This window comes from Aegilops tauschii, chromosome 2 (genome assembly GCF_002575655.3).
Source record: "Aegilops tauschii subsp. strangulata cultivar AL8/78 chromosome 2, Aet v6.0, whole genome shotgun sequence".
NCBI lineage: Eukaryota > Viridiplantae > Streptophyta > Magnoliopsida > Poales > Poaceae > Aegilops > Aegilops tauschii.
The window spans coordinates 484,557,169-484,575,502 of record NC_053036.3 but is presented as its reverse complement, the minus strand read 5'-3'; the positions used below and the strand labels follow the sequence as shown (position 1 = coordinate 484,575,502).

The 18,334-nt window shown below is 45.5% G+C and overlaps 1 long non-coding RNA gene across 1 annotated transcript; it reads left to right on the top strand.

Annotated features, from left to right (window-relative positions):
- The first annotated feature begins 539 nt into the window (after positions 1–539).
- Positions 540–5,952, top strand: LOC120973616 (uncharacterized). The gene is made up of 3 exons (XR_005768821.3): positions 540–716; positions 924–1,050; positions 4,851–5,952. It is a non-coding gene; the product is annotated as an uncharacterized lncRNA (long non-coding RNA).
- The last annotated feature ends 12,382 nt before the right edge of the window (positions 5,953–18,334 follow it).

Genomic DNA, 18,334 nt, shown 5'->3' with positions numbered 1-18,334 from the left:
TCCAGCGCCGAAGCAGAATACCGCGGCGTTGCGAACGCCGTTGCTGAGTGCGTCTGGCTCCGACAACTACTCGGCGAGCTGCTTTCCCCGTCGACAAGGCCACGCTGGTTTACTGTGACAACGTCTCCGCTGTCTACCTGTCCGCCAACCCTGTTCACCATCGCCGGACAAAGCACGTCGAGCTGGATATCCTCTTCGTTCGCGAGCGGGTGGCGCTCGGCGAGTTCCGTGTTCTTCACATCCCCACTCGACAGCAGCTCGCCGACATCATGACGAAAGGGCTGCCATCGGAAGTTTTCTCCGAATTCCGGTCCAGTCTTTGCGTCGCTTCAGCCGACGTCACGACTGCGGGGGGAAGGGGGGGTATTAGGGTAGGTAGTTCTATACCGTATGTGCCCATGTATAGTCGCCATACGGTATAGCCAGGTCGTGCAGCAGTTGATAGCGGAGTGGCGCACGATGTGTGGTAGTGGCACACGCATGATCTCGCTCGGCAGCAGCAGTAAACTGTATATATACCGCAGCCTTGAGCTTAATCAAAGTGTGTTGAATCTCATTCTTCTCTTCCCTCCTAACACTCGAGCCCGGGCGCGGCGGCGCGTTGTTGAGCACGGCGGCGGCCCGAAGCGGCGGGGGTAGAGGCGCAGGGCGAGGAGCACCCGCCGGAGGCGCTCGATGTGGCTCCCCCGTCACTCCTCCTTCTACGCTGACTGCAGGTGCTCCCCCGTGGCTCCTCCTTCTCCATCATTGCTATGCAGGGGTCGGCTGCAGTTCTACTCCAGGCCCTCTCTCTCTCTCTCTCTGACTGCCACTGCATCCATCATCTAGGAACCGCTACTCTTGTATAATATTTTTCGTTCGTTTTGTTATCTCCCAGTGCTCATCTAGGTCTTCTGTTGCCGTTCGATTTGTTGCTGTTCTAGGGTTAGGATTTGCTATTGGATTGGTGACTGCCGTGAGCTGATAACCTGTCAGGTTACTATGATCTCCCGTCCCTGTTGATCGAGGTTGCTTTGCTGGTTTTGACTTTGCTCGGCCATCTCGTTGTAGGTGCTCATCTTATCCCCGCCTTTCTCTGTCCGTATTTTATTTTAGCTCCTGTATTTTGAGCATGGATTGTGCCTTAATAAATCTACTGTTATTGTTAGGCTTTTTTTTGGGGTGGGGAGGGGGAGGGGGTTTGCTTATTTTTGGTTTTCATGGTTTCAACTGGGCGTTGGTGGCGGTTTATGGTGCCGCACGGCCCGAGCTTAAACCGGAATTTTTGGCGGATCTTGTTCGGATTTGTGGGTCCGAACAGCTTCCAATCTTAGTTGGGGGTGATTTCAACATCATTAGGAGGAGAGAGGAGAAGAATAATGAAAACTTTGACGGCAGGTGGTCGTTCATGTTCAATACTATTATTGAAAGCTTGGATCTGAGGGAGATAGAGCTTTCTGGTAGAAAGTTTACCTGGGCTAACTCTTTGCCCAACCCGACTTACGAAAAGCTTGATCGAGTTCTTGCGAGTGTGGAGTGGGAACAGAAGTTCCCTCTTGTGACGGTTCAAGCTCTTTCACGGGGTTTTTCCGATCACACACCCTTGTTCGTTGACTCTGGGGAGCCGAACCACGTGGGAAACAAAAACACCTTTTCTTTTGAGATGGCCTGGTTCGAACGCGAAGGGTTCTTAGACCTGATCGCTAGGGAATGGGCGAAGGGTGTAGGAAGTAGGACCGCGGTTGAGCGTTGGCAAAATAAGATTAGGAGTTTGAGAAGCTTCTTACGGGGTTGGGCTAAGCACCTTAGTGGGGTGTATAAGATTGAGAAGGACAGGCTCCTCTCTCTTATACAGAATCTGGACGTTAAGGCCGAATCCACGGTTTTGATGCCTGCTGAGCTCCAGGTTAAAACTGAGGCAGAGAAGAGGTTGAAAGAACTTCTCCGCGAAGAAGAATTGAAGTGGGCTTTGCGGGCTAAGGTTCGCAAAGTGGTCCAAGGGGACGCGAATACTCAATTCTTTCATCTGATTGCTAATGGTAAGCACAGAAAGAAGAGAATATTCCAACTTGAACAAGATGAGGGCACTATTTTAGGACAGGATAACCTAAAAACATATATAACCGAGTATTATAGGCAGTTATTTGGACCTCCGGAGGATAATTGTGTATCCCTCGATGAGTCCAGAACTGAGGATGTGCCTCAACTTTCGGCTGCTGAAAATGATATTCTGGTTGCCCCGTTCTCGGAGAAGGAGGTGTTTAATGCTATAACACAGTTGAAAAATAATAAGGCTCCCGGACCGGATGGATTTCCGGTGGAGTTCTACAAGAAGTGCTGGCATATTATTAAGGGGGATTTGCTACCTATGTTTCATGATCTGTTCTCTGGACAACTTCAATTATTTCACTTGAATTTTGGAACTATCACACTGCTTCCTAAGAAGACGGATGCTGTGAGAATTGAGCAGTTCAGGCCGATCTGCCTTCTCAATGTTAGTTTTAAAATCTTCACCAAGGTCGGGACTAATAGGCTCACACAGATTGCGCATTCTGTGGTGCAGCACTCCCAAACTGCTTTCATGCCGGACAGAAACATCCTTGAAGGGGTGGTCGTCCTTCATGAAACGCTCCATGAAATCCATTCCAAGAAATTAGATGGTGTAATTTTTAAGGTGGATTTCGAGAAAGCGTACGATAAGGTCAAATGGCCATTTCTCCAACAGGCATTGCGTATGAAAGGTTTTGATGAAGCCTGGCGCCGCCAGGTTGAATCATTTATGCAAAAAGGGAGTGTGGGAATTAAAGTGAATGATGATATTGGTCATTACTTCCAGACACATAAAGGCCTAAGACAAGGAGATCCGATGTCCCCTATCCTGTTTAACATTGTGGTTGATATGTTAGCCATCTTGATAGGACGGGCTAAGGAGAATGGTCAAGTGGGTGGCTTGGTACCTCATCTGGTTGATGGAGGTGTATCCATCCTTCAGTACGCTGATGATACAATCATCTTTATGGAGCATGACCTGGCTAAGGCGAGAAATATGAAGCTGGTGTTATGCCTTTTTGAACAATTGACCGGGTTAAAGATTAACTTTCATAAGAGCGAGTTGTTCTGCTTTGGTAGAGCCAAAGACGAACAGGAGGCTTATAGGCAATTGTTTGGGTGCGACTTGGGGGATTTACCTTTCTCTTACCTAGGTATTCCAATCCACCATCGAAAGCCGACTAATAGAGAATGGAAGTGCATCGAAGACCGGTTTGAGAAGAAACTGAGTTGCTGGAAGGGCAAGCTCATGTCATACGGAGGCCGATTAATTCGGTGCTCACGAGTATGCCTATGTTTCTCTTATCGTTCTTTCAAGTCCCAGTTGGTGTTAGGAAAAGACTGGACTTTTATCGATCACGTTTCTTTTGGCAGGGTGATGATCTAAAAAGAAAATACAGACTTGCAAAATGGGATATCATCTGTAGACCAAAAGACCAAGGGGGTCTTGGTATTGAGAATCTTGAAGTTAAGAACAGATGCCTTCTTAGCAAGTGGCTGTGGAAGCTTTCTTTTGAGACTGATGCCATGTGGGCCCAAATCCTTCACAGCAAGTACCTACAGACAAAATCCTTGTCCCAGGTCACAGTCAGGCCAACTGAATCGCCTTTCTGGAAAGGACTGATGAAAGTCAAACAATCTCTGTTTAATAGGACAAAGGTTGTTATTGGCAACAGCGCTAGTACACGCTTCTGGGAGGATACTTGGCTCGGCGAGACACCCTTGGCCATTCAATATCCGTCTTTATATCGCATTGTTCAACGACGTGAGGTGTTCGTTGCTACGGTGTTTCAATCCACCCCCCTTAATATTCAGTTTAGACGGTCGTTAGTGGGCAATCGTTGGGAAGATTGGCTCCATCTAGTTCGGAGACTAATGGATGTCCATCTTTCTCAACAACCCGATGAATTACGCTGGAAACTGACTAGGTCTGGAGTATTCACGGTTAAATCAATGTATATTGATGTAATTAATTCGAGCTTCATTCCTACCTCCAAGCATGTTTGGGCTGTCAAAGTTCCTTTGAAAATAAAAGTGTTTATGTGGTTTGTCCATAAACAGGTTATTTTAACCAAGGATAACTTGATTAAGCGTAATTGGACAAGACCTACGAGGTGTAGCTTCTGTGATCGGGACGAGACGATCAAACATCTCTTTCTTGATTGCCCGTTTGCCAGAGTCCTTTGGCGGACGGTTCACATTGCTTTTAATATTACTCCACCGAATTTTGTCACTACGTTATTTGGGACATGGCTCACTGGGATTGAGCCTGAATTAGCGAGACATATTCGTGTTGGAGTTTGCGCTTTGTTGTGGACTATCTGGACTTGCAGAAATGATTTGGTTTTTAACAGAACATCACGTATTCACTTTTTGCAGGTTATTTTCCGAGCCACGGCCGTGATCCGTTCATGGTCGCTACTCACTCCGATGGAGGCGAGGGAGCATTTGGTTACTGGATCTATCCGCTGGGAGATGGTAGCTCGGGATATCTTCAACCGGTTTGGATGTCGGTCATGTAATAGGATAGGCAATTAGTTTACCTATCTATCTTTAGCCAGCCGGTTGTGGCGTCTTATCTTGGCTAGTCTGTGTTTCCAGCCTCTTTAGCTCTGTGTGACCTGTCTTTTTATTACTTTTCAGTCGGAGACTTTGGAACCTTGTTGGAACCTTTTATTTCGTTAATAAGATGGCCGTATGCATCACTCTGATGCAGAGGCCGGGGAGATCCCCTTTTCGAAAAAAAAGTCATTCACCTATTTTACTAATAATGGACTATCTGTTGAGTATCTTTTTTGGAGCTAATCTTATATTTTCTTCAGGTTGCCACCAATGGGAATACAGCCAGTGGACTGCTTTTGCTTGTCAGCGACCAGAACAAGAACAAGTCAGTTCTATGTGTACATATTCAACTTTGGGGATGATTGGAGACTCTGTGTTCATAGTTTATATGGGTCATCTTTATATCTGAGCCATGGTGGCTGTGAGAGGTTTTTAACCTACTCAGAAGATCGAGCGAAGAGAAGCAACTGTCAGGGCTCAGGCTGCTGAATTGGTAGCTTATAGGGCATTCTGATTATACTATTATTTTGAACCAGAAAATTGTAATCGACTCTGCTGCCACCAATTTAATATATTTCAAATGTACATATATTTTTGTGGGAACAAGTTTCATCACTTCTTCACAGACTTCACGGCATTCTTAGTCGGGAGTAGCTTGGTAACAGCTTAAACTTCAGATCACTTGCTGTATAGGGTTGTCAGCAGCATAATAAAGTGTCCGAAGTTTATTCGCTATTTTTCTTTATATTGCAGGTAAGGCTCAATATATCTTTCAGTATGCAAATAATTTCCATTGATGACGATTTGTTTAAAAACTTCCATGTCGTTTTAAGAATATTTTTATCTTATTACATTATTCTAACATATTAATATGTGTAAAGAGCTTATCAAAATCAGAGTAATAGACTGTATCGTACCCATGACATTTACAGCCTGCTTGGTACTGAATATTGCAGGGAGATGCATAGTACATATAAAACTATGTAGGAAAACTGTTTCTTGCACATTTAGCCGGATTGCGATATAACTTATATATTCCATTTTACTGTAGTTTAGCATGTTGTACAATCCTGCTATCCATGGATGATTGGGCTTGTTTCTTTCATGCAGTCCATTTTCCCTTCAGGATATGTTTTGAAAACATGTTGTCATGTAGATTTCTGTGATCGGGATGAGACGATCAAACACCTTTTTCTTGATTGCCCGCTAGCCAAAGTTTTAGGCGGACGGTCCATATTGCTTTTAATATTACTCCACCGAATTCTGTCAACACGTTATTTGGAACGTGGCTTAACGGGATAGAGCCCGAATTAGCGAGACATATTCGCGTAGGAGTCTGCGCTTTGTTGTGGGCTCTCTGGAATTGCAGAAATGATTTGACTTATAACAGGACAACACGCATTCATTTTTTGCAGGTTATTTTTCGAGCCACGGCGTTGATCCGTTCGTGGTCGTTACTCACTCCAACGGAGACCAGTGAGCATTTGGTTACTGGATCTATCCGCTGGGAGACGGTAGCTCGGGATATATTCAACCGGTTTGGATGGCGGTCATGTAATAGGATAGGCAATTAGTTTACCTATCTCTCTTTTTGCCAGCCGGTTGTGGCGTCCTTTATTTGGCTAGTCTGTCTTCTAGCCTTTTTGGCTCTGTGTGAGCTCTTTTTTTATTTGGAGACTTCAAGACCTTGTTCGAACGTATGCATTATTCTGATGCAGAGGCCGGGGAGTCTCCTTTTTGAAAAAAAATGTAGATTTGTGCAATCATGGTCAACTGGTACAGATATGTATAGTTTCAAAAGAATATTACAGATATGTATAGTTTCAAAAGAACAATACAACAACTAATTATCGCTGCCTGGCATCTCTTTTTTTTGTTGTGTTGCTTGCTTTTGCCAAGTCATTTTGTCCTTTACTATATTTAGTTATTTACCAATGCTTAACAATACCACTTTTTCTTGGCTATAGTAGATCTTGCAGGTTGTATGATTCCTTTTATACTTCCAAATTTTTATTAGTTACCACTATTTTTTATTTTTTATTAGATTGACATTTTGAAATAAGCTAACGATGATCCTTGGTTGCGAGAAAAATGTACGGCAAGTTCATTTTCTTTAGTCTCACAGAAAGAGAGAAAGATAGCAACTCATTTTTGGAATTGACGAGAAAAGTCTGTCGCAAGTTCATCAGTTTCTTCAGCATATTAAATTGACACTTTGATATAAGCTGGCGACTGAACTCTTTGTGTCATCTTTGTGTGCTACTTTCATTTTATCTCATTATATTATGAAAATAGATTCTTTTTCACATACGATGATGACAAATGGTCGATTGCATGTATTGAGCCACTCACATGTGATTCAATTTTCCTTCTCGATCCGATTACTCTATTAGATTACAAGTCCAGACTTCAAGCCGAACAAGCTACATCACAAACCTTTATAGCTTACATCTTTGGATTTGAATACTTAAATTCATAGCTACGGCTGAAACTGGATATCTTTTTCAGGACAATCATGTATCTTGTACTTCATTAGCGAGTGTTATTTTAATTCATCATCAATGATTCTTGGAGTGGTGAGGAACTTGCGATTCTTGAGGGAATGTTATTAATTTTTCCTTTGTGCTTGGGATGCTAAACTTATCTGTGTGGACATGCTGAACTTGTTCGTTTCTTGGGATGTTGAGCTTCTGAAATATATGCAATTATAGCAACAATTATTTTGTCAGTTAGTTCATATTATTTTTGTTTGGGTGCCACCCACTAGTAGAAACAGAGGCTTCCATACGCCCCCATTAGTCCCTAAAATAATCGAACCGCGACCAAAGGGGTCTTTAGTCGCGGTTCGGGAGGAGACCCGCGACCAACTATCTGGGCCCAGCGCGCTCGGTCGACAGCTGGCGGACGGGAGGGGCTTTAGTCCCGGTTGGTCTGGCCAACCGGGACTAAAGGTCCTCAGGCTGGCCCGAAGGCCTTTAGTTGCGGTTGGCCAGGCCAACCGGGACTAAAGGCCCATCCCTATATATAGGACTCAGCTCACTTCACTTAGCCACAATTCAGAAGGGGGGGTGGTGGGTTTGCTTTTGGTTCCTCCTATGCACACAAGGTGTTCGATGAAATGCCCGAGAGCATGAAACAAACATGATATGAAGTGTCCGAGCCACACTTGAGCTTTCTCATTTATTTTTCCTCCGCGATCGCGGTTAGCAACTTGAACCTTTCATGTGTCATTGATAAAATATGCATGTGTGTAGTTCATTGTTTAATTTGTATTATTTCTAGCTAGTTAGTTTAACAAATGCATGATGGTTAATTATATACTTTATATAATAATAATGCAGATGAATCGGCAATGGATGTACGGTCCCCGACTCTCCGGCGAGTTCACTACGGGTTTGAAAGATTTCCTCGTAGTGGCAAATGTGAACAAGCAGCGAGGTTTTATTATCTGTCCATGTGCTGTCTGTAAGAATCAGAAGGGTTACTCCTCCTCAAGAGACGTTCACATGCACCTGCTTCGGCACGGTTTCATGCGAAGCTATAATTGTTGGACCAAGCATGGAGAAAGAGGGGTTAGAATGGAAGAAGATGAAGAAGGGGATGATATCGATGACAACTATCATGATCATTTCGGTGATACTTTCATGGAGGATGATGCTGAAGGTGGGGAAGGGTTAGGTGAAGGTGAAGAAGAGGCACATGATGAGCCCGTTGATGATCTTGGTCGGACCATTGCTGATGCACGGAGACGCTGCGAAACTGACAAGGAGAGGGAGAATTTGGATCGCATGTTAGAGGATCACAAAAAGTCGTTGTACCCAGGATGCGATAATAGTCTGAAAAAGCTGGGCTGCACACTGGATTTGCTAAAATGGAAGGCACAAGAAGGTGTAGCTGACTCATCATTTGAAAATTTGCTGAAAATGTTGAAGAATATGTTTCCGAAGAATAACGAGTTGCCCGCCAGTACGTACGAAGCAAAGAAGGTTGTCTGCCCTCTAGGTTTAGAGGTTCTGAAGATACATGCATGCATTAACGACTGCATCCTCTACCGCGGTGAATACGAGAATTTGAATGAATGCCCTGTATGCACTGCATTGCGTTATAAGATCAGAGGCGATGACCCTGGTGACGATGTTGAGGGCGAGAAACCCAGGAAGAGGGTTCCCGCCAAGGTGATGTGGTATGCTCCTATAATACCACGGTTGAAACGTCTGTTCAGGAACAAAAAGCATGCCAAGTCGTTGCGATGGCACAAAGAGGACCGTAAGTCCGACGGGGAGTTGAGACACACCGCTGATGGAACGCAATGGAGAAAGATCGACAGAGTGTTCAAAGATTTTGCAGCTGACGCAAGGAACATAAGATTTGGTCTAAGTACTGATGGCATGAATCCTTTTGGCGAGCAGAGCTCCAGCCATAGCACCTGGCCCGTGACTCTATGCATCTACAACCTTGCTCCTTGGTTGTGCATGAAGCGGAAGTTCATTATGATGCCAGTGCTCATCCAAGGTCCAAAGCAACCCGGGAACGACATCGATGTGTACCTAAGGCCATTAGTTGATGGACTTTTACAGTTGTGGGGCAGACCTGATGTACGTGTCTGGGATGAGCACAAAGAAGAGGAATTTGACCTACGAGCGTTGCTTTTTGTAACCATCAACGATTGGCCTGCTCTCAGTAACCTTTCGGGACAGACAAATAAGGGATACAATGCATGCACGCACTGCTTACATGAGACTGAAAGTGTACGTTTGGGTAATTGTAAGAAGAACGTGTACCTGGGTCATCGTCGATTTCTTCCCCGAAATCATAACGTAAGAAAGAAAGGCAAGCATTTCAACGGCAAGGCAGATCACCAGCCGAAGCCTGCGGAACGTACTGGTGCTGAGATATTTGATATGGTCAAGGATTTGAAAGTCATCTTTGGAAAGGGTCCTGGCGGACAATCAGTTCCGCGGGGAGTTGACGGGCACGCACTCATGTGGAAGAAGAAATCTATATTTTGGGAGCTAGAATATTGGAAAGTCCTAGATGTCCGCTCTGCAATCGACGTGATGCATATTACGAAGAATATTTGCGTGAACCTGCTAAGCTTCTTGGGCGTGTATGGGAAGACAAATGATACAAGGAAGCACGGCAGGACCAGCAACTTTTGAAAGACCCAGATGACCGGCATCCAGAATGGTTTCAAGGTCGTGCCAGCTACGCACTTACCAAAGAAGAGAAGGTCATTTTTTTTGAATGCCTGAGCAGTATGAAGGTCCCGTCTGGCTTCTCGTCGAATATAAAGGGAATAATAAACATGGCGGACAAAAAGTTCCTAAACCTGAAGTCTCACGACTGCCACGTGATTATGACGCAATTGCTTCCGATTGCTTTGAGGGGGCTCCTACCGGAAAATGTTCGAGTAGCCATTGTGAAGCTATGTGCATTCCTCAATGCAATCTCTCAGAAGGTAATCAATCCAGAAGATCTACCACGGTTACAGAATGATGTGGTCCAATGCCTTGTCAGTTTCGAGTTGGTGTTCCCACCATCCTTCTTCGATATTATGACGCACCTCCTGCTCCACCTAGTCGAAGAGATTTCCATTCTCGGTCCTGTATTTCTACACAATATGTTCCCCTTTGAGAGGTTCATGGGAGTATTAAAGAAATATGTTCGTAACCGTGCTAGGCCAGAAGGAAGCATCGTCAAGGGCTATGGAAATGAGGAGGTAATTGAATTCTGTATTGACTATGTTCCTGACCTTAAGCCGATTGGTATTCCTCAATCGCGGCACGAGGGGAGACTAAGTGGAAAAGGCACGATCGGAAGGAAATCAACGATATGTATGGACGGTCATTCTATGAATGAAGCACACCACACAGTTCTGCAAAATTCCAGCTTGGTGGCTCCGTACTTCGAGCAACACAAGAATATTTTACGCTCGGACAACCCGGGGAAGCCTGAATCCTGGATTAGAAAGGCCCACATGCAGACTTTCAGCAGTTGGTTGCGAAAACATTTAATGAATGACAATGATGTTGGAGATCAGCTGTACATGTTGGCCAAGACACCATCTTCGACTATAACGACTTTCCAAGGGTACGAGATAAATGGGAATACATTTTACACCATCGCCCAAGATAAAAAGAGCACCAACCAAAACAGTGGTGTCCGCTTTGATGCAGCAACCGAGAATGGGCAAAAGGTCACATATTATGGTTACATAGAGGAGATATGGGAACTTGACTATGGACCCTCCTTTAAGGTCCCTTTGTTCCGGTGCAAATGGTTCAAGCTAACAGGAGGTGGGGTAAAGGTGGACGAGCAATACGGAATGACAATGGTGGATTTCAACAATCTTGGTTACCTTGACGAACCATTCGTCCTTGCCAAAGATGTCGCTCAGGTTTTTTATTTGAAGGACATGAGTAGCAAACCGAGGAAACGGAAAGATAAGAAAACGATCAGTACATCATGCGATGATCCAAAGCGCCACATTGTTCTTTCAGGGAAAAGAAACATCGTGGGAGTGGAGGACAAGACAGACATGTCAGAAGATTATAATATGTTTGGTGAAATTCCGCCCTTCAAAGTGAACACTGACCCAAGCATTAAGTTAAATGATGAGGATGCTCCATGGATACGGCACAATCGTAAGCAAGCAGGGACACAAGGGAAGAATTGATGTGTAATAATTTATTGTACCAAACTTTGTTGAATGGATCATGTGAATTAAAACGTACGATGGCGAATCCGGATGATTTGTATTTAGTCGATGAACTGAATGATGTATCAAACCTTTTGTCAAACCTTCAAGGGATCGAGGATGTAGAACAAAACAATCGGTCTGAATTTTTAAAATGAATTAGTTTTATTTTCTGGATTTTTTATATATTATTTGTATTTTTAAGATTTTAAAATGAATTAGTTTTATTTTTTTGAATTTTTTGATATATTATTTCTATTTTTAAGATTTTAAAATGAATTAGTTTTATTTTTCTGAATTTTTTGATATATTATTTGTATTTTTAAGATTTTCAAATGAATTAGTTTTTATTTTTTTGAATTTTTTGATATATTATTTCTATTTTTAAGATTTTAAAATGAATTAGTTTTATTTTTCTGAATTTTTTGATATATTATTTGTATTTTTAAGATTTTAAAATGAATTAGTTTTATTTTATTGAATTTTTTGATATATTATTTCTATTTTTAAGATTTTAAAATGAATTAGTTTTATTTTTCTGAATTTTTTGATATATTATTTGTATTTTTAAGATTTTCAAATGAAAAGTATATGAAAAAGGACCTTTAGTCGCGGTTCGTGACACGAACCGCGACTAAAGGCTCTTTCCGCGCGGGAACGAAAGCGGCGCGAAAGAACCTTTAGTCCCGGTTGGGGAGGTACCTTTAGTCGCGGTTGGTGTCCCCAACCGGGACTAAAGGGTACCTTTAGTCGCGGTTGGTGTCCCCAACCGGGACTAATGCTCTGTCTATATATACAGCACTTAGTAAATTTTCCCCCACCTCCCATTCTCCTCTCGACGCCGACGCCCTGCCCCGACGCCGATCGACACCGACGCCGCCAGGCTACTGCCCCGACGCCGATCGACGCCGACGCCCTGCCCCCAGTGAGCTCCGCCGCCCCCAGTGAGCTCTGCCCCCACTTCCCCTGCCCTACGCCGCCGCCCTTGCCCTGCACTGCCGCCGCCGCCCCTGCCCTGCCCTGCGCGCCGCCGCCACCGCTGCCCCTGCCCCTGCGCGCTGCCGCCGCCGCCACCGCTGCCCCTGCCCCTGCACGCCGCCGCCACCGCTGCCCCTGCCCCTGCGCGCTGCCACCGCCACCGCTGCCCCTGCCCCTGCCCTGCCCTGCACGCCGCCGCCACCGCTGCCCCTGCCCCTGCGCGCTGCCTCCGCCGCCCGCCGCCGCCTGCCTGCCGTCCTCCGCCTCCCGCCGCCGCCTGCCGTCCTCCGCCGCCCGCCGCCGCCTGCCGTCAACAAACGGAAAGAGAGAGCAGAGAGGAAAAAGAAAAGGAAAAAGAAAAGGAAAGAGAGAGCAGAGAGGAAAAAGAAAAGGAAATTTATTTGGGAATAATTGTATAAAGGAAAAGGAAAAGGAAAGAGAGAGCAGAGAGAAAAAAGAAAAGGAAATTTATTTGGGAATAATTGTATAAAGGAAAAAGAAAAGGAAAAGAAAAGGAAAAGAAAAGGAAAAAGAAAAGGAAAGAGAGAGCAGAGAGGAAAAAGAAAAGGAAAAAGAAAAGGAAAAACATCAATTTTATTTTTTAATAGCTCTTAATCATTCAACCGTAGCTGCTCCTCCTCTATGTCCCCTTAATCTTATTTTTTAATTCCTTTATACTTAATTAATTTTTACTACATGCAGGAGTGACATATGGCGGACGATAGAGCCGAGCCGCTTAGGGATCCGGAGGCTGAACGTTATTTAATGGGCATCATAAACAACGAGATTCCTTATGTGCCGGGTTCAGAATATGAGCAAGAAGAGGATGTAGTCTCTTCTTTTCTGAACCTTGACGGTGGAACAGACATTGTCGATGATCAAGAAGGTGAAGGAACGAACATTGTCGACGGAGGTCAACCGTCAACAAACGACGATCTCGAATTGCAAGTAGCAACCACCTCCGGCGAGGTATATATATACATTGAGCCTCTCGTGATACAAACTTACTGAAATGTGAATACATATGTATTAACGCGCGCGACTCTCTTTCTTTTTTTAGCCCTCGGCCGGATCGAGTACGACAAAGCGTGGCAAATCCAAGGCGATGAAAACAGGAGAAACATATGCCATTGATTTTGTCAGTGAAACCGGCAAGCCCCTACAGCACACCTCAAAGTTTATCAACCAATGCGGAGTCGTTGTTAGAGACAACGTCCCGATCACCGTCCAGGAATGGAAGGAGCCAAAGAAGGCACGTCTTGGTTTCAGTTTTGTCGACAAGAGAACGAAAAAGGATTGCTGGTGAAAGCTTATGGAACATTTCATTCTACCTCCGGAATACAACAAAGTCGATGAATTCGGTAACGAGGTTCCGGGTGGACGTGAGAGGAGGAGGCTAGTTAAAGAGTTCGCTCTTCAGAAGATGGGCGAAGCATTCCGGAACTTCAAGAAAAATTTAACCCGTGACTATGTCAACAAGGGCAAGACTCCGGATTTCAATGGACAACATGAGAAACTGAAAGATGATTGGCCAGAATTTGTGAGGCAAAAGAAATCGGAGCATTTCAAGGAAATATCGAAAAAAATAAGGATAATGCGAGTAAGAAAAAGTTCCATCATATTATGGGGCCAGGAGGATACCGCCTTTCGGAGCCTAAGTGGCAGAAGATGGAGGAGGACCTGAGGGTGCGAGGAATCCCTCTAGGTACAGAGGGATGGGACCCAAGGGCCAAAAGCTGGTGGTACGGGCATGGGGGATCGCTAGACCCGGAGACAGGGGTGTGTGTTCACCGGAAGAAAAAGTTTGCTCCCACCCAAGCCCTTATTGACGCAATGAACCAAGCTCAAGAGGGCTTGATCAAGTTCAACAGAGAGAAAGACGCACTGACAACAGCCCTCGGGAATGATGAACACGGAGGACGTGTACGAGGCAAAGGCAAAATTCCGTGGAAAGTAGGGTTTTCCCAGGACAATGACCCGTACTGTTACAGAAGCCGTAAGAGAAAGACGGACCGGGATGCAGATCTTTTGGCGAAGTTTGCATCGGAACTCCATGAGTTGAAGCAGACCGTGCATGAACTAGTAAAAGAAAAATCGGCTGCAGGGCCGCATGAAGATCATGAAGCGGATCGCGGAAGCCAGCAGCGGAGAAGCAGCGTGGCTTCCACGGATGCCCCGCCTGGTGCTAATGCACCGATGATCGAGATTCGTGCACCGGAGCCTCACTACCCCGTGGATGATGTAAAGGAGATGAAAGAATGTGATCTGCATTATCCCGTGGGGAACGTTTCCACGAAGGTAGCTACTGGCAGTGCTTTACCCTGTACACCTGGAGCACTCCACCACAACAACCCCATTGCATATGGCTATGCTCGTGTCACGGTGGAAGACATAGTCCAAGAGTTTGAGGACCTGGAGATTGACAAAGCTACACCCGAAGGGGAGAGAAGACTTGGAGATGTCAAGCGCCAGATCATTCTATGGAAAAAGAAGTACATAGTGTTTCCAGGCGAGGCGCCAAGGCTAACAAGTCCACCCCCCTCCGATGGTGGTGGTGGTGGCGGTGGTGGTGGTCGTGGTGGTTCACCTACACTTCCTTCACGCCATTCGACGCCGTCCCCCGATCCACAACCTCCGGCGGGTAAGCAGCCGCCGCCCCCAATCCTCCTCCGGCGGGTACGACGCCCCCCAATCCTCCTCCGGCGGGTACAACGCCCCCCAATCCACCTCCGACGAAGAAGCAGAAGCAGGCGGACAGCAAGGAAACCCGCTCCTGGACTATTAACCCGGACCCTTATGTACCTAAGACCACAAGGGTACCGGAGCCATCACTGAAGCCTCTCCTCCCAAGGCCTTGGGAACTTAGTGAAGCTGAAACCAAATTGGCCGCGTCTGCTCATTATGAGAAATGGAAGGCGGATACGAAGGCGATAAAAGAGCCTGAGCCCAAGCAAGTATTCACTGAGAAGCAAAAGAAGTGGGCTAAGGATTTTTTGACGACACCGTCCCAAGCCGAGCTGAATATGCCTGACGACTATGGACATGAACTTCATAGGCAAGCAAAAATATTGAAGGAGGAGAAAGAAGAAAGTAAAAAAAGCGGGAAACAAGTTGACCAGCTCGGGATGCAGAATAAACAATCGACCCCCCCGCTCATAGTGAAAGACGGTCCGGAAGAGGACCCCGAGATCATAGCAGCTGCGGCAGCACTTGGATTGACTGTAGCGAGTGCCATGAAACAAGCGTCCGAGATGGGTTTGACTCTTCGTGCCTTCTTGGGCCTTGAGGATGCGCCAGTATGTGAGATAGCATTACAATATGTGCGGAATGGGCCTCTCGTCGAGCCTGCGCGGGAAAAGAGTCTACCACCACAAATGCGAAATCTGCTATGTTGGTACAAGCAATTCATAACATGGGCCGACAAAGAATATATTTATGCGGATGTTACAGAGGAGCATCACACCAAACGGTACTCTGTACAAGTTCATATGAGTGAATTGTTCCAGCTGTTCAATCTGCGCGAGCTCGACAAATCTATCCTGAGTTGCTACGTTCTGTAAGTGATTTATTTCTACCTCATCTCGTTCTTCATTGCCTGCACTATATATATATTGTCCTAACTATATTGTTGCGTACGCTATTATGCAGATTGAAGATTTGGGAATGCAAAATAAGAAACATCCATGATGTTGGGTTCATTGACCCACATATCGTTAATGGACATGTGTTACAAAATCACCCCGAAGACATGGAGAAAGACTTGTACAAGTTTCTTAGAAAGCATCAACTCAAAAGTCATATTCTATTTCCTTACCATTTTGGGTGAGTGTTTCTCTCTTGTGCCCATTCTCTTTTGTTTACTCCATGCATGGTATGTCTAATCGATGAGTTATGCATGACTGTGCATGTAACGTGTCCGCAGGTTCCACTGGATTCTGCTTGAACTTCACACCTCCAGAGTTCTAATCATGGACTCTATGGATTCGGATCCAAAGCGTTGGGCCGACATGAGAAAAATGCTGCAAAAGTAATTATTTTCAATCATTTGAGCTCTATATCGATCGGTCTGTTTCGTTCATTTCCTAATATCAAGTAACTAATAACTCCCTTGTTCATTTAATTTTGTTTGCCCTGTAGGGTTTGGAGACGGTTCTCAGAAGAAATTGTCGGTGAATTCAAACATGAGCTAGATTTTAGAAGGTTAGTTAATGTGGATAAGCAGCCACTGGGGACCAATCTATGTGGATACTATGTTTGTGAGAACATTCGGAGACACACCTCTGAGCGGAAGGCATCGGATAGCGTGCGGAAGGCGACGGATAACTTGCGGAGGAGGCTTAGTCTAGAAGCTCGCTTCCGACCAATTCAAGATGAATTAGCAGGATTTTTCATGAGGGAAGTCATCAATCCTAAAGGAGAACACTATACCGAGGACGAAGAAATTTATATGCATACCCGAGATTGAAACTTGTTCGAAGTTGTATATGGTCATCCATCCTAATTGTGTATGGAAACTTGTTCGAAGTTGTATATGGTCACTCGAGATTGAATATATATTATATATTCCTCTTGAATTCTTCTTGTTTGAAATTTCATATGCATGTATATAGTAGCGTAGAATATGTGTACTGAAACTTCATCAAAATTAAAATAAAACACAAAATAAAAAATAAAAGAAATAAAACACTACAAATTAAAAAGAAACCAGGTTTAGGGGGGCTAAAAGCCTAAACCTGCGGAGGAGGCCTTTAGTCCCGGTTAGCCACGAGAACCGGGACTAAAGGTCCTCCGCCCCGACGGACTCCTGGCGCCCACGTGGACGGGCCTTTAGTCGCGGTTCGTAAGAGGCGCGACTAAAGGGGGGGAGCCTTTAGTCGCGCATATTTAGTCCCGGTTGCACAGCCGGGATTAATGGCCTTTGCGAACCGGGACTAAAGGCATATTTTCTACCCTTTGCATTTATCTGCTACGTTTGCTGGTTACCCAAAACTCAAAGTTTGTGGATCTGTTTTTTTATTGTTGCTATAGATTTCAGCTTCAGAACTTCATGGTCTCATCTCTTCAACTATTCCCCTCAGGTACATGAATATTCTTCTCTTTCCCCTTTAGTGGCTACTTATTTCAAAGAGGCAACATTGGCTATTCGCTCTAGGAATCACCGTTGATTAGCTTTTGTATCTATTCATGTAATACTTATGTGGTCGCTAGAATGCTTATTAGACCTTGTATATGTTAAAATATCTAATTCTTTGTATAATAATGGGTATTTTCAGAGAACTACTACCATAAGGAGAGTTAATTGCCCAAAAACCACCAGATTTGTGGCTAGGGTACTCCAAAACCACCAACTTGGTCGAAAATAACGAACAACCACCACTTCTGTGGCAAGTGAATAACATAAGGCACTAAAAACGCTGCGACCCGCGACTAAGTGCGAATCTGACATGCCTGGCCCGCCTGTCGGGACCACGTGGCCAGGGCTAACGGCGGAGGCCAGACGGCCGTTTCCCCCGCTCGTCAACTCTGTTGGCTCGCCCTCTTCACTGTCCCTCGCTCTCATTCCCCCCTTTCCCATCTTGCGCGCGACAATGGCGTCTGCCCCAAACACCGGCGATGTGGACGGTGGTGGCGACCACGGTGGTGGCGACGTTCTTGGCTTCGACTTCGCGTCGCCCTCGTCAGCTGCTGGCGGCCCGCCGTCGCCGTGCCGCGCACGCACGGCCTGGTCGGACCCGGCGGCGGCCACGGTGGTGGAGCCCGCTGCAACGGGTGGATCCAGATCCGTGGACGACGAAGGCGCCGAAGCCGAATCCGAGGGGGAAGAGCCACCATCTCCCTGCCGTGCGCAGAAGGAGTTTGCGCAATGGGCTGAGCGGGCGCGGGCTGATTCACCAGCCGGCCGTCGTAGTAACACCGGCGACGAGTACGACCTCTATGTGACCTCTCTGTCATTTGATTTACTTGCTGGCGTATTAGGTTAATTTATGGTTTCATTTAGCCTCACAATGTAGTAGTTGTGATTTATTTGCTAGCGTATTAGGTTGATTTAGGGTTTCATTTGATTCAGCA